The sequence below is a fragment of the Bos indicus genome, chromosome 21 (genome assembly GCF_029378745.1).
Source record: "Bos indicus isolate NIAB-ARS_2022 breed Sahiwal x Tharparkar chromosome 21, NIAB-ARS_B.indTharparkar_mat_pri_1.0, whole genome shotgun sequence".
Taxonomy (NCBI): domain Eukaryota; kingdom Metazoa; phylum Chordata; class Mammalia; order Artiodactyla; family Bovidae; genus Bos; species Bos indicus.
Genome location: NC_091780.1, coordinates 29739008 through 29754173, shown reverse-complemented (window position 1 = coordinate 29754173; position 15166 = coordinate 29739008). Strand labels below are relative to the sequence as shown.

At 40.5% G+C, this 15166-nt stretch overlaps 1 long non-coding RNA gene across 1 annotated transcript; it reads right to left on the bottom strand.

The window, feature by feature from the left end:
- Positions 1-541: 541 nt before the first annotated feature.
- Positions 542-4190, bottom strand: LOC139178351 (uncharacterized). Its single transcript, XR_011562770.1, has 4 exons — positions 3877-4190; positions 3282-3348; positions 2461-2588; positions 542-1398 (listed from the first exon to the last, which is right to left on the bottom strand). It is a non-coding gene; the product is annotated as an uncharacterized lncRNA (long non-coding RNA).
- Between the last annotated feature and the right edge of the window lie 10976 nt (positions 4191-15166).

The following is a 15166-nucleotide window of genomic DNA, read 5'->3' as shown; positions in this document are numbered from 1 at the left end:
TACGTGTGTATACTGGGTTGATTTTCACCTGGAAACAACATTCTGATGCTTTAGAAACATAGTTTGAGACACACAGCTTTAACTACCTACTCATTGTAACAGAAAACAACAACTAAAAAAATACGAACACCTGAGCGTCAGAGAGATTAAATCTATAGGAAAACCAACATGAATATTTAGTGACAACTACTAACAAGTTTCCTCGCTGTGATTAAATGAATGTTCCCTGGATCTTCTCTCTTGAAAGCCAGGAGTAGGAACTCTTGAGGATAAGCATGAGTAATTGACACATTTCGGGCCTCAGGCTGGGATATGGCTGCTAGTCTGGGGCTCAGTAACTCAGAACTCTTGTCAGTCAGTAAGGAGTAACCACATGGCCATAGACCAGGTCAGAGTGCTGCGGCCTGATGCAGTGACTTTTCAGACATCCTCACTGGGGCAGGTGGGGGACTGTACTGCCTTCATTGCTGATCTCCAGCTAGCCTGGGAATCTCAGTGTCTGGGGGCTTGGTTGTAGAAAAACATCTTATCCTCTGGATAATTTTTATAATTTTGCTCATTAGTTTTCAGGCTGAGTTCAGTGGCCCCTGTAAACCCAGCCAGGATCCGCAACTTTACTCTTAAATAATGATCTTCTTGGGTTTCTAATGTGGTGCACTGTAAAGAGTTTGCCTGCCAATGCAGGAGACGCAGCTTCAATCCCTGAATCAGGAAGATCCCCTGGAGTAGGAAATGGCAATCCACTCCAGCATTCTTGCCTGGAAAGTTCCATGGACAGAGGAGCTGGCGGCTATAGTCCACAGGGTTGCAAAGAGTCAGATATCACTGATCAACTGAGCATGCACTCATACAGTGATCTTATTAAGAAACAGGTCCCATAGAACTAGCATAAGGATGTGCTGTGCTGTGCTGTGCTAAGTTGCTTTAGTCGTGTCTGACTTTTTTTGATGCTATGGACTACAGCCCGCCAGGCTCCTCTGGATAACAGAAGCCAGTATTTCAAAGCCAAGGTTTATATTTTTTTCCTCTCATGAAAATTTGTCTCTCACAACCCCCAAGAAAAGAGAAAAAAAAAAAAAGAAATAGAAATGAAAACATGTAACCAGCAATGAACACAGTTCTCTTACTTCAACTATGCCTAGGGTAACTTGATCTTTAGCTAGAAATGGCCAGTCTCATCTGGATTTGGGTTCAGAGAACCAAAAAGCAGGGGCCTCATGTTCGGGGGGAGGTGGGTAATCCTTGCCAAGGCCTGCTGTCCCATCCAAGGGAATGGAGATTCTGTTCTGTGTTACAGATTAGCACACGGAGCTCCTGATTTCACTTGATTCTTCTTAGATTGCAGCCTGCCAACTGGTGTCCATCAAGTGGCACTAAGGCAAGATGACATCCTTCAGGCTGTGGACAAAGAGAAGATGTCAGTAAAAAAAAAAAAAAAAAAGTGTTGTGGCTGTGGAGCCATCAGCCACTGCAGATGCCCCCCTCCCATGGTGAATCTGAGAATTCAGGATGGATAAAAACAGGATACTGACCCTGGATAGTTAAGATGCATATCAAAGGAACAATTTCAATGAATCCAGACTCTTACATATTCTCATACATAGAAAAGCACAAAAATCATTCACTTGAGATGTCTAGTTTAGTGTGTGTGCATGTGATTAGCAGTAATCTTTGGGTGTTACAGTATGTGTGCTTTTTTTTTTCACCAACAACTTCTATATAGCCCTTACCTTACCTCTTTGGAACAGTCCCTCAGAGCTATCTGAGAGGCTGCCTTCTTGGGCTGTAGTTTTCAGTAATGTCCTCAAATAAAATGTAATATGCAACTTTTAGGTTGTACATATTTTTCAGTTGACAAGACTCAAAGAGCAAACACAAAAGGCTAGTGCAGCCTTATTTCTTAGCAAATTACTAACAGAGATTTATGTTCTTTGCAAAAAGTTTATTTTAAAAAAGGCTTCTTCTAGTCCTAATCTGGAACAGACCTTTTTGTGTGACATAATGCATAAACCTTATCCTAGGAAGAAATTAGCATTGTGGATAAGTGGCTTAGCATTTTTACAAAAGACATTAATGGACTAAGAATTCTTCCAGAATACGACACAAATGAACATGTCTACAAAACAGAAACAGACTCACAGATACAGAGAACAAACTTGGAGGTGGGTGGGGGAGGTGGAGTGGGAAGTTGGGATTAGCTGATGCAAACTAGTATATAAATGATGGATAAAAAACAAGGTCCTACTGTATACCACAGGGAACTATATTCCATATCTTGTGATAAACCATAATGGCAAAGAATATGAAAAGAATACAGACACATATACATGTACACACACATGTATATACTAACTTGCTTCAGTTGTGTCCGACTCTTTGAAACCCTATGGACAGTGGCCCACCAGGCTCCTCTGTCCATGGGGTTCTCCAAGCAAGAAAATTGGAGTGGGTAGCCATTACCTTCTCCGGGGGATCTTCCTGGTGGATCTTCCTGGAGTATCTTCAGGGATTGAACTCACATCTCTTATATCTCCTGCATCGGCAGGCAGGTTCTTTACCACTGATGCCACCTTAACTGAATCACTTTGCTGTACAGCAGAAATTAACAAACATTGTAAATCAACTACACCTCAGTAAAATTCTTAAAAAAGAAATATTCTAGACATCAGCTGCAAACCTGCTCTGATCATGAGTTTTGAGAGGGGTTGACCATACTGACTGGGTTCCCAGGACTGTACAAAGACTCTACTCTGCCTTCGGCAGCTGTGCTGCTCCTTGCATCCACATCTGCAACCATTTAACATCATTTTCTATAAAATTTGCTACCCAAAAGCAGTCTTTGAATTGGCTTGTAGGAAGTCTTATCCCTTGTAGCATGCCTAACTAAAGTTATAAGAAACATACAATATAGTGTAGAGTGAGAGGAAGAAAGAGTAGATTACATTTTGCTTGATGATTTTGATTATTTGCAAATACCTATTATCTTCTTTGACAGTATCTTAAGGATCACTGGCATGATTTTAAGGGTGAGGAAGTGCAGGGTTAAGAAGGTTAAGTGATCTGCCATAAAGTTCATGACTAACAAAGAAAGGTTCAGGTTTTACTTAGACCCCCATTTGTTTTTAAATTGTGATATTTTGGAGTCTTTCCTTGTCACCAGATGTTCATTCAGAAGAATGCTTATAAATCACAATTGACTGCTGGTGTAGAAGGAACATACAGGATTATGGGGAATCAAACCTGCCCGGTGTATACAAACCTGCCCAGAACTCTCTCCTTACCCTTGAACCAAGGACAACCTGAGGAGGACAGACACCAGGCATCTCTGTACCTATGGACACACAGCACCTGCAAGACACGTGATATTGTAGGAATTTGAAAGAGAAAAGTAAAGATGCTTTTCCCAAAGCATCCTTTGTTTTCCACGGGTAGTCACCACCAGAGTACATCTGATTTGTCTTCTCTCCTCTCTCAGCAATCCCTCAATCTGCATTCTCCTTTATCCTTGGAGAAGAGAACATGACAAGGGTTGTAATTGAGCAGGACCCTATGAAGCCTCCCCAAAATAGATGCCCACACATATCCTTCACCTGTCTTTTATCTGTAGCAGGACTTTAGTCAAGGAATAAATTTAATCAAAGGAGTGAGAAAACGCAGAAAGACAGGATAATAACATGTTAGCTATTAAACTAAGTCAAAGATCTTTCTTAGTTCTTCCTCACGGACTATGGATAGTATTGTGAGCCATGTCCTTTGAGCTGTTTTGCAGATATTGAAACCTTCAGCAGGTGGAAGAAGTTAACTGCTGCCCACAAGAACATAGACCCCAGACCAGCTGGAACAAGGAGGTGGGTGATGCAGACTCTCAGTACTCACCACCAACCAGTCAGAAGAATGTCCAGGAGCTGATCACGCACTGCTCCTTGAACCATTACTGTAAGACTCCTCATTACCTCCTCCAGGGCAAAGCACATAGTCCTGAGGGCATTCCTTGTGGTCCCCTTTACCTGGCAAAATAATAAAGCTATTTCTTTCTACTTCACCCAACACTGTGTCTCTGAGATTTAATCCGGCACTGTTTTACAGAGACCAAATTTCAGCAACAGGGTTGCAGATGTTTTTACTCTTGTTGTTAGTAAATGTATTAATAGCACATCATTTCTGAATGTTTGGCTCTGGAAGTTCCAGAATAAGAGCTCAGTTACAAAACAGAGTCTTCCAAACATAATACTCTGAGAGATTGTTAACAGAAAGGAAAGACTTTGAGTCAGCCTTTTCAAGGCTTTTCAATTTGTGCTTTGAACTTTATAGCTGGGGTGGAGAGGAGTAAAATCTGCTAGGCAGGCAGAGTGAGCATATCTGATTTTCTTCTACAGACTTGGAAACTGAGAAGAAATGAACCAGCCTTTGGAGGCACAATGAAATTGCAATTCTCTGAGAACCAGTTTTGTATCCCCATCATTTGTGCGCAGGGAAAGGGTGACAGCAGCAAGAAGAGCCTTTAAGGACCTTGGTACTCAGGCTGGCCAACTCCATAGTAAGAATGCTGAATGAGGCAGAACTTCCTCAGAAAAGTGTTGAATCAGTGAATTTCAATGAAATGGCCCTCAGGGGCATAATATTTAGTGATTTCAGCCTGCATTATTTATTGACTTGTGGGGACTTTGTGGGCTTAACATTTATTAATATGGCACCAGGTCAGCTGAGAAAGTTGCAGCTACTGAGAAAGTTCCCCAGAAACACATTTTCATATTATCCATAGTGCACTTTGAGAACAGAACAGAAGCTCCAGTCTGTCTCTGGGGACAGATAGAAAGGGCCAGGTCTTCTCTTCTCCGAGAAAGTCAAATGGGACTAAAGAAAATTCACACTTACTTCATGTCTTTCTTGATGATCTTGTGATTCTTATTTTGTGCCTTCAAACACATTCAGGGCTGGGAAGCTGAAATCTCTGTCACCTAAGGCAGCTTTGGCCTCTAAAGGAGTCCATTCTGTCATCATTCATTTAATAATCAGGATAGTTGACATCAAATAAAGCTTTCAGCATTGAGAATAGAGGGCCAAGAACAAATACAATCCATGTACAAGGGGATTTGATAAGGGAGTCGATCTACAAATTAAATGAGGAACAATTTATTAATTTGCAGAACAAAAGGAAGACTCAATATTCAGAGTTGTTCCTTCCTATGTTACATTAGATACTACTTTAAGAAAGTGACAAATACAGAATGAACCACTCTCAGTGTTCTTCTTAAAAAGATTTTTAGAGATTTGCATCAGAGATTTCATTGAATCTCCTCAATTGTTAACATTTCTATAAATTTATATTGCTTAATAATGCAACATTCTAAAAAGGCCATTTAAGGGGTCAAGTAAGAAGGAAAGTTAAGAGTCATGAGAGTGGTCTTCTATTTAATTAGTTGAACGCACACATACACATATATATGCCAGAGCTAGCACAGTGTGTGACACACAGGAAATGGTAAATGTGTATTTGCTGTTATTCTCACATGTTAATGTGATTAATTTTTTTGGACCTCAAGTGCAAAAATATCATAGCTCAGGTCAGTGCCTTAGAGCAGAGCATTTCTTTTTTTTTTTTTAATACTTTTATCCCCATTCCAAACCCCATTCCTTAGGCCCGCTTTAATGTGTGTTCCCATTTTAATCTGTGTTCTTCCCTTGTATGGGCTTTTTTAAAACATGTAGACCTAATTGTTCACATATATTTTAAGTTACATAAATGGCATTCTGCTGTATATCCCACTCATCTCCTTACTTTTCCCCTCAGATATGTGTCTTTACAATATCCTCATTGAAATGTGCATGTCTTGTCTCTAGCATGCATCTAACATATTTTAACACATCTATTACTGCATTTGTTGCTGATTAAACTGTGTCGCCCCCAAAGATACATTGTACCCAAGAATAGACTTTATTTGAAAGTAAGGTCTTTGCTGATATAATCAAGCTGTCAGTCAGTCAGTTCAGCTGCTCAGTCGGGTCCAACTCTTTGCAACCCAATGGATAGCAGCATACCAAACCTCCCTGTCCCTCGCCATCTCCCAAAGTTTGCCCAAGTTCATGTCCACTGCATTGGTGATGCCATTCTCTGACTCTCTCTTCTGCTTCTGTCTTCAATATTTCCCAGCATCAGGGACTTTTCCAGTGAGGTGGCTGTTCGAATCAGATGACCAAAATACTGGAGCTTCAGCTTCAGCATCAATCCTTCCAATGAGTATTCAGGGCTGATTTCCTTTAAGATAGACTGGTTTGACCTCCTTGCTGTTAAAGGGACTTTCAGGAGCCTTCTTCAGCACCACAATTCAAAGACATCAATTCTTTGACACTCTGCCTTCTTCACAGTTCAGCTCTCACAATGGTACATGACCACTGGGAAGACCATAGCCCTGACTATATGGACATTTGTTGGCAGAGTAATGTCTCTGCTTTTCAACACACTGTCTAAGTTTGACATAGCTTTCCTGCCAAGAAGCAATCATCTGATTTCATGGCTGCAGTCACCATCTGCAGTGATTTTAGAGCCCCAGAAGAGAAAATCTGACACTACTTCCACCTTTTCCCCTTCTATTTGCCATGAAGCAATGGGGCCGATGCCATGATCTTAGTGTTTTTAATATTAAGTTTTAAGCTGGCTCTTTCACTCTCCTCCTTCACCCTCATCGAGAGGCTCTTTAGTTCCTCTTCACTTTCTGCCATTAGAGTAGTATCATCTGCCTATCTGAGGTTGTTAATGTTTCTTCTGCCTACCTTGATTCCAGCTTGCAACTCATCCGGCCCGACATGAGTTTCTCATGATGTGCTCAATATATAGTTTAAACAAACAGAGTGACAGCAGACAGCCCTGTTGTACTCCTTTCTCAATCTTGAACCAATCAGTTGTTCCATACAGGGTTCTAACTGTTGTTTCTTGACCCACATACAGGTTTCTCATGGGACAGGTGAAATGGTCTGGTATTCCCATCTCTTTAAGAGCTTTCCACAGTTTGTTATGATCCACATAGTCAAAGGCTTTTGAGTGGTTGATGAAACAGCAATAGATGTTTTTCTGGAATTCTCTTGCTTTCTCTATGATCCAGTGAATGTTGGCAATTAGATCTCTGGTTCCTCTTCCTTTTCTAAGCCCAAAATAGAAGAAATATTTTCTAATTCCATTTCCATATGTATCATGTTAACTACAATCAAAGGTGACTTTATCTCTTCCCTTCAAGTTTTCATACGTCATGCTTCTTCCTAAATTTTTCAGCTAGTACCACTGTAGAAACACTCAATGGTAATAATGATGCTTGATATCCTAGCCTGGTCCCTGCCCTTAATGGTCATGCTTCTGGTTTTCTTCCATCAAGCATGAGAATGGATCTGGGGCCAAAATATACATATTCTATCAGTCACAATTTTAAGTCAGTTTTTCAAACCAAGGAGAGATATTGAAGGTCATTAAAATATCTTTTTCTCATTTGTTTTCAATTTTTTACTTAATATAATGCATCATGGGAATATATAATGAACTAGATAAATAGGTTTTGCAGTAGTAAGCCACCCTGGTGTTACTGGGAATAGCGCTATACTGCTGCCTTCCATGTCTAATATTTTATTTATAATACTTACATTAATATTCATAATAAAGATTTATCTGTAGATTTTTGTGCTATCTTGGTTGGGGCTACTATAAATTTTGTTTGTTTCATTAAAAGAATTTGGGAAATGTTCTTCTTTTAGCATGCTGTGAGGCTTAAATATAAAATTGTAATGTCCTTAAAGATTTGGTAAACTTTTCTGTGCAAAAGTGTGTAGGCCTGGTGTTTGAGTAATTTGCATACTGACAATTTTTTCCTGAGTATTCTATAAAAATCATTCTCAGGGAAAATGAAAAATTCAAACAGAATGAAAATCAAGAAATCAACAAAACAGACTGAAAAGTCCATAGATAGAATAATATATATGTGTATATATATATATATCTTATAGATATATATATATGTACTGGAAATATCTAGGGAACATTTTGCTGAGATCATTTTTGGTATTTTCCCCAAGAATTTCCTAGGAAATAATCTATTTCATTCAGGTTCTTCACATGTCTTTATAAAACAGAGCAAACTAGCCTTGTTTATTAATATTCTCTTTTTGATGTTTAAAAAGTTTCTACCCACTTGATTATATTAGCTAATGGTTTTGAATTTTATTTTAAAAAATCTGATTATATTGGTTCTACAGGTTTTGTACTTCTAGTTAATTTAATAAGATTTTTATCTTTACCAATGTTTTCTTTCTGCTTCAATTTATTTTGTTGAGTCACATTCTGAGCATAGTTTTAGCTGTATTTAATAGGACCCGATATGTAAGTTTTCATGATCATTACTTTGTTTATATAATGCAATATTCAATTTAATTTGCTTTTAATCTGAGGGCTTTATTTCTATTTTTTTAATTTTGTATTTGATATTTTTACTGAAAAATTTTAGTTTTATAGGAATGGAATTAGAAAATATTTCTTCTGTTTTATTCTTTGCAATTTGTTGACATTTTACTCTGTGGCTTAATATGTGGTTGGATTTTGTGTATGCTTCTTGATCACCTGAAATAGTGAACAAGTATTATCTATACTCTAAGTTTGGAGTTTGATATGTATGTCAGTTCAGTTCAGTCGCTCAGCCGTGTCCGACTCTTTACGACCCCATGAATCGCAGCAGGCCAGGCCTCCCTGTCCATCACCAACTCCCGGCGTTCACTCAGACTCACGTCCATCGAGTCAGTGATGCCATCCAACCATCTCATCCTCTGTCGTCCCCTTCTCCTCCTGCCCTCAATCCCTCCCAGCATCAGAGTCTTTTCCAATGAGTCAACTCTTTGCATGAGGTGGCCAAAGTACTGGAGTTTCAGCTTTAGCATCATTCCTTCCTAAGAAATCCCAGGGCTGATCTCCTTCAGAATGGACTATATATATAAATATATATAGATATAGATATAAATATACAAAGATAATTATATATACAAAAATAGAATTTTATATGTATAATATGTAAAAGATAACTATATAATATATAAAAGGAGAGTTTTATATATATATAATTTTATATGTAATCCTCTCTATATATGTTTTATATACATATATATGTACAAAAAAGATCTTAATGACCTAGATAATCACAATGGTTTGATCACTCACCTAGAGCCAGATATCCTGGAATGTGAAGTCAAGTGGGCCTTGGAAAGCATCACTACGAACAAAGCTAGTGGAGGTGATGGAATTCCACTTGAGCTATTTCAAATCCTGGAAGATGATGCTGTGAAAGTGCTGCACTCAATATGTCAGCAAATTTGGAAAACACAGCAGTGGCCACAGGACAGGAAAAGGTCAGTTTTCATTCCAATCCCAAAGAAAGGCAATGCCAAAGAATGCTCAAACTACAGTACAATTGTACTCATCTCACACGCTAATAAAGTAATGCCCAAAAGTCTCCAAGCCAGGCTTCAGCAATACGTGAACCATGAACTTCCAGATGTTCAAGCTGGTTTTAGAAAAGGCAGAGGAACCAGAGATCAAATTGCCAACATCCGCTGGATCATGGAAAAAGCAAGAGAGTTCCAGAAAAACATCTATTTCTGCTTTATTGACTATGCCAAAGCCTTTGACTGTGTGGATCACAATAAACTGTGGAAAATTCTGAAAGAGATGGGAATACCAGACCACCTGACCTGCCTCTTGAGAAACCTATATGCAGGTCAGGAAGCAACAGTTAGAACTGGACATGGAACAACAGACTGGTTCCAAATAGGAAAAGGAGTTCGTCAAGGCTGTATATTGTCACCCTGCTTAATTAACTTCTATGCAGAGTACATCATGAGAAAAGCTGGGCTGGAAGAAGCACAAGCTGGAATCAAGATTGCTGGGAGAAATATTAATAACCTCAGATATGCAGATGATACCACCCTTATGGCAGAAAGTGAAGAAGAACTAAAGAACCTCTTGATGAAAGTGAAAATTCAGTTCAGTTCAGTCGCTCAGTTGTGTTCTACTCTTTGTGACCCCATGAATCACAGCATGCTAGGCCTCCCTGTCCATCACCAACTCCCAGAGTCCACCCAAACCCATGTCCATTGAGTCAGTGATGCCGTCCAACCATCTCATCCTCTGTCGTCCCCTTCTCCTCCTGCCCTCAATCTTTCCCAGCATCAGGGTCTTTTCAAATGAGTCAATTCTTTGCATCAGGTGGCCAAAGTATTGGCGTTTCAGCTTCAATATCAGTCTTTCCAATGAACACCCAGGACTGATCTCCTTTAGGATGAACTGGTTGGATCTCCTTCCAGTCCAAGGGACTCTCAAGAGTCTTCTCCAACACCACAGTTCAAAAACATCAATTCTTCTGTGCTCAGCTTTCTTTATAGTCCAGCTCTCACATCCATACAGGACTACTGGAAAAATCATAGCCTTGACTAGACGGACCTTTGTTGACAAAGTAATGTCTCTGCTTTTTAATATGCTGTCTAGGTTGGTCATAACTTTCCTTCCAAGGAGTAAGCGTCTTTTAATTTCATGGCTGCAATCATCATCTGCAGTAATTTTGGAGCCCAAAAAATAAAGTCAGCCACTGTTTCCACTGTTTCCTCATCTATTTGCCATGAAGTGATGGGACCAGATGCCATGATCTTCGTTTTCTGAATGTTGAGCTTTAAGCCAACTTTTTCACTCTCCTCTTTCACTTTCATCAAGAGGCTCTTTCGTTCTTCTTCACTTTCTGCCATAAGGGTGGTGTCATCTGCATATCTGAGGTTATTGATATTTCTCCCAGCAATCTTGATTCCAGCTTGTGCTTCCTCCAGTCCAGAATTTCTCATGATGTACTCTGCATAGAAGTTAAACAAGCAGGGTGACAGTATACAGCCTTGTATATTGTGGAAGTGAAAAAGTTAAAAGCAGCAAGGGAGAGTTGTGTCACCTTTGCATGCTTGCTTCTCTGTCATCATTCTTCTAAACACAGATTTACATATATTTTTAAATTCTCTGAAGTGAAGTTGCTCAGTCGTGTCTGACTCTGTGACCCCATGGACTGTAACCTACCAGGCTCCATCCATGAGATTTTCCAGGCAAGAATACTGGAGTGGGTTGCCATAGTTCCTCTTAGTTAAGAGATTTCCCCCAGATCTATCGGTCAAGACATAATTATCACATCTGCCTATTCTCTCCTTCATACAGATTTTTCATTTGTGTAGTGTGCTTCCTCTTTTCCAGTTATTCCTGGACCCTGGCATGTTCTCATCCTCTCTTTTTGTCTTTGACAGTTACATCCTAACTGTCACATGAGCTCTTGTTTCAGTGATGGAATGTTGTCTGCTACACATATCTTTTAGCAGCAATGAAGAATTTTATTGGTCAGACTTCCTGTTCCCTTGAATAGTGCCTCTTGTGATATATGTCCTTAATATGCCCTTGTCTTCTCCTTTTATCTTCCCTCTCTCCATCAATGGGTGCAGCCAGTTGACAGCTTGATGGTAGTATTTTTTTTTTTAATGTATTGGAGTGTAGTTGATTACCTTTTATTGGAATATAGCTGATAACCTTGTCTTAGATTCAGGAGTACAGCTAAGTGATTCAGTTATACATGCTACATATATTCATTCTTCTTCAGATTCTTTTCTCATATAGGTTATCACAGAAGATTGAGTAGAGTTCCCTGTGCTATACAGTAAGTCTTTATCAGTTATAGTTCTTATATAGAGTAGTATGTATATTGATCCCAAAGTCCTGATTCATCCCTCCCCATGTTTCTCCTCTGGTAACCGTAAGTGTGTTACCAGAGGAGAGTTTCTGTTTCTGTTTTGTAAATAAGCTCACTTGTATTATTTTGCAGTGTTTACACTTAGGACCAGGCTATTCATCTCTGCATGACTCGTCTTTGAAGTGACCAGTGAGGCACCTCATTCAGCTAGTGGGAGGCTGGGCTGGGGTTGGGAAAGTGGCAGGAAGTGGTTTAGGGATCCTGTCTTCCACTTCCACATGCATTTGTCCTTCAGGGTCCTCCAATAAAATCTGCTACTGCTTGCCCTGAGGATCCTCTGCCTCCAGGAATATCCTCTCAAGCTTTTTCCAGAATGTCTACTTGATGCTGGCAATTGCTGTCACCACGCTTTTTGTCCTGTACACCTCTGACACTTTTCCAGTGATGAGAACAGCTGGGGCAAGAACACACAAATGGGTCATAAACTGTAGACCCTCCATTTTACCTATTTAAGTTGGATGTATCTTTTTCTCTATTTTTCTTTTGTTGTTATTGTTTATGTAGTTTTGGGTGGACTTTGAAGAAGAATGAGAGCAAGCATAGTCATCTTTAAACAGAAGTCAATTTATACTTTTTAATGAGTAAATTCTTATCCTCATCCTTGAATTTTCCTTCACGAAATGGAAGGGGATAAGATTGAAAGAAATCAGAAATGCTCAACTAGTCTTACCCAATTTTAAAAGAGAACTAACTTAAAGCTTATTGTTTGGGACTTTATCTGCTTTTTTGGAAGAACCTGGAACCTGTCAAGGACCTTTAGCTCAACATTCATGATCTATCAGGAATCTGGTGAACCCTGTAGGAGATTGTTCAGGTAGGTTTTACCCCATGTTCTTCTGCAGCTCCCTAATTGGGCAGGGAGATGATAAGGATAGAAGGAAATTATCAGATTAGGAGAGAAACAGGAATTAGAATTCAGGAAAGGAGTTTAGGCATAGGCAGAGACAAGAAGATGATCAAATTCAGTGTTTTCCACTGGCAAAGTTAAGAATTGCTTTTACAATTGGCAAGCTTTCTTTACTTTTTCTACTTAAATACAGCAGTGAGGACAGGGACTATTTTGTTATGATGATGACTATCAGAACAATGACTATTACTATTCAAATTTGCAGAGGGTTGGCTTTCATCAAGCCCTGGCTCTGTAGTTCAATTACAACACAAGAGATGGTCCACCCAGCACCTCATGGATGATAAAGCCAACTGATGATTTGTTGCTGTTCATTTGTTTCCTATAATGAACCCAAACTCTCTACCATATTTAAATAAAAGCTCAATTACATCTCCATAGCTACAAATGCTATTATTATCTTTCTGTCTGGCTATAAAAGTGAACAAGTTTCCTATTGCTTTGTAAAATTTAGAAATAAAATGCTTCAGATGCATAATGTGAGATTCACTTTGCTTTGCTCTTTTTATTTTAGTTTTTTGAGGTGGTGGGAGATCCAGAGCTTTACCCTTTACTGCTTTCTATTTTAGAATATGGCCTGCTTTGCATTATTTTTCCTACTTTGTGGATGTAAGTATAAAAAAGACATTAACTATAACCAAGTGGCACTGAAGGAAATTGCATCAAATTGGCTGAAGAGAACTAAAACATGTTTTTATGACCGACATGTTTTTGGAGGAGATACACAAGGCTGACAGTCTAATAAAATTTTTAATAGTGTGTGTTCACCCATTTCTGTGGGTTCTGAAGGTCTTCTGTGACAAGGCTGGGCCTTGGAACTTGCAGGACAGATTCACGACTATTAATTCCCTTGGAGAAAGCAATGGCACCCCACTCCAGTACTCTTGCCTGGAAAATCCCATGGATGGAGGAGCCTGGTGGGCTGCAGTCCATGGGGTCTCGAAGAGTCAGACACGGCTGAGCGACTTCACTTTCACTTTTCACTTTCATGCATTGGAGAAGGAAATGGCAACCCACTCCAGTGTTCTTGCCTGGAGAATCCCAGGGACGGGGAAGCCTGGTGGGCTGCCATCTATGGGGTCGCACAGAGTCGGACACAACTGAAGCGACTTAGCAATCTAATCCCTGATGCTGGGAAAGATTGAAGGCTGGAGGAGAAGGGCACGACAGAGGATGAGGTGGTTGGCTGACATCCTCTGACCCAATGGACATGAGTTTGAGTAAACTCCAGGAGTTGGTGATGGACAGGGAGGCCTGGCGTGCTGCAGTCCATGGGGTTGCAAAGAGTCAGACAGAACTGAGTGACTGAACTGAACCGAATTGAATATAATCCCACCAAAAAAAGATACCCCACATCCAAGGGCAAAGGAGAAGCCCCAATAAGATAGTAGGAGGGGTAAAATTGCATTTAGAATCAAACCCCATACCCACCAGAGATGCTCAGAGGGCTCAAACAAATCCTTGTATGCACCAGGACCCAGAAACCCCACAAGAGACTAAGCCAGCCTTTGAGTGTTTGAGTGTCTCCTGCAGAGGCACAGGTCAGCAGTGGCCTGCACTGGGGACAGGGGCTCTGGCTGCAGCAGGCCTGGGAGGCATGGCATGTGGCATAAGTCCTCTTGGAGGAGGATCTGGCAAAGGGCATGAGAACCCCCAGGGAATTTGACTTTGAAGGTCAGTGGGATTTGATTACAGAACTTTCGCAGGACTGGGGGAATGGACTCTTGGATGGCACAAGCAAACCCTTGTGCACACCAGGATCCAGGAGAAAGGAGCAGTGACCCCACAAGAGACTGAGCCAGACTTGCCTGTGGGTGTCCAGGAGTCTCTGGCAGAGGCATAGGTCAACAACGGCCTGCCACAGGGTTAGGAGCACTGAATACAACAGTCCTGGGAGCCGTGGGGACATGCTGGCATAAGTCCTTTTGAAGGAGGTTTAATGTTTTTAAAAGTGAAAGGTAAATTTGAGAGCATTTCTCTATATAAAAGGCTTCCCTGGTGCCTCAGACGGTAAAGAATCTGCCTGCAATGCAGAAGACATGGGTTCAACCCCTGGGTTGGGAAGATCCCTGGGAGAAGGAAATAGCAACCCACTCCAGTATTCCTGCCTGGAAAGTCCCATGGACAGAGGAGCCTAGTGGGCTATAGTCCTTGGGTTCACAAAAGAGTTAGACATGACTTGGCGACTAAACAACAGTTCTTAAAGGGTAAGGGGCTGAAAATCTCTTCTTCTGAAACTTCTTTCTGCTGGACAGAGGCTGTAGGCCCTATCCTACCTGAGAAGTAGAAGTCAGTAGAAGTCCGTCACTGACTGTTCTAAGGGCCTGTAGGGACCTGGGCCACCGTCCATTGGAATGACTGGAGTTCCTTGAGCCATCATGAGACTTATTTCAAACCATTGGAGCCCAGAAGACACAAACTCACTCTGAAGGTTAAATAAACACACACTAGAAAGGAG